Source organism: Engraulis encrasicolus, chromosome 5, assembly GCF_034702125.1.
Source record: "Engraulis encrasicolus isolate BLACKSEA-1 chromosome 5, IST_EnEncr_1.0, whole genome shotgun sequence".
NCBI lineage: Eukaryota > Metazoa > Chordata > Actinopteri > Clupeiformes > Engraulidae > Engraulis > Engraulis encrasicolus.
The window spans coordinates 27166177-27168097 of record NC_085861.1 but is presented as its reverse complement, the minus strand read 5'-3'; positions in this window follow the sequence as shown (position 1 = coordinate 27168097).

Here is a 1921-nt window from a genome sequence, read left to right as displayed (position 1 = left end):
TCGCATGGTCTTGTGTTTCTTCCTCCTCGGTTCTATCTCGCCTACCTCCTTCTCTTCTGCTAGCAGTATAGCTGCAGTTCACACGTGACATTGTCAATTACATGCTTTCTCTCGACTAATTTCTCTTCGAATCGTTGCTGAAAGAGGGAGGGGACAGTCCGGAGAGTGGGAACCGAGTCAACCAATCGTCGTTGAACAAACCCACCTTCAACTCAATTCAGAATTTATCAGAGTTAATCATAGCCAAGAACCTTACAGCTGATTGACACTATACTCCCCAAGTCTCATCATAGTGCTATAGAATATAGAGGGATGCTCCCATCATTCCACATGTGTTTGATAGGAGGTGTTAGGCTACAATTGGGCTAAATGCGGACATTTGTCTTGTAAACAGTTCCAAATAAGGGTTAGACTTTGTGTTTAGAATGATGAACCCAATGAACATAGAATGATGAACACTGAACACAGGCTATTGTTTGGGTAAAGCAGCATGTACTGAACACCATGGGAGTGTTTTTTTTTTTTTTTTTTTTTACAAGTAGTCTATAACATAGGCTTAACATTTAAAACGGTGCTTGTATCTTTGCCACAGAAGCGCCATTACGCACATTCCCAAGACATGCGTTTCTTGAAGTGAGCGGACAACTTTACATCATACTCTTTATAATTGTTCTCAAATATCACCACGCATGCTTGACATTAGGCATAATGCAACTTGTGAAACTTTTGAAAGAATAGCTTCTCTGTCCGTTAAGCCCGCTTGTCCTTGGCGCCTGTTTGACTGAAGATACACAAAGGTGCCTGTTCTGACTATTTATGACAACATGTTAAACACCCACACTTTTCATGTGTGGCGGAACTTCCATTTGATCAGCGTAGGGCGTGTGACAGGGAGGACCCCCCACACAAGAATGGAACCGGTAAAAGAAACTAAAAACATGCCAACAAGCGGAGCAGGACTTATCTGTCCTGGCATTCCTTTTCCGTCTTCAACCGTAAATGTCCAATAGGTTATTTCAACAAAGGCAAAGAACAGGTCACGTCAGCAAATACAAACTCTGAGGTCAAATTTCGCAGCGGTATCATGCATGTTCAAAACGCAAGGACAATTGCAACATTAAAAGGCTGCTGTATTAGGACACTTCACTTCAGACGTTTCTGAAGATATGTGAAGTCTCATAAAATCCTCCTCAACAAGAATAGTGGGAATGCAAGGCCCTCCGACTTTATCTCAGAACAAGACAATAAAAGGCGCCTTTAAAAGGACTAATTTCATCCTCTAGAATTCATTGACCCATTCCCACAAACCCAACCCTCTCAGCCCCCCTCGTGTGGCCCTGCCCCCAACCTTTTACCATGATGTTTTTTGAAAGAAGAAAAAAAAATCTGGTTCAAGGGTCGCATAGTTTCACCATCATCCATACCGTTCGCGTTAGCATGTCAATTATTTCATTTCATTTCCACACGTTTGATCTACCTACATCCTATGCATGAAACATAACAGTGTTATGTCTGAAAGTTATAACGAGATTTCAGCAACAACCAGCTGATGTTTGTCAGTAATATACTAGAAAATAACTTTCAACTGATTCTATGTATCAGATTATGTCAAAGGGACATGACGCATATAGCCTTGGAATGGCGCGTTATTAAAATGTGCGTGCCATTTTTTTCATAGGAATTATTTGTGTTGTGGACCATTAGAATTGAGCTACTTATAGATCAAAGAATGAATGATTCGCGTGCGCCATGTCTGTCCGATTATTAAAAGAATGCGTGACTGGTGTCCTTAAAAATCATTTCATGCACACAGGCGGCGCTGGGTTATGGCTAAGGTTATCTAAGGCCACCCAAGACTGATGCCTTCTCTTGTGTGCATCGAGTGCAAGAAAGGACTAGCCTAATATCAAAAAGTCACTTT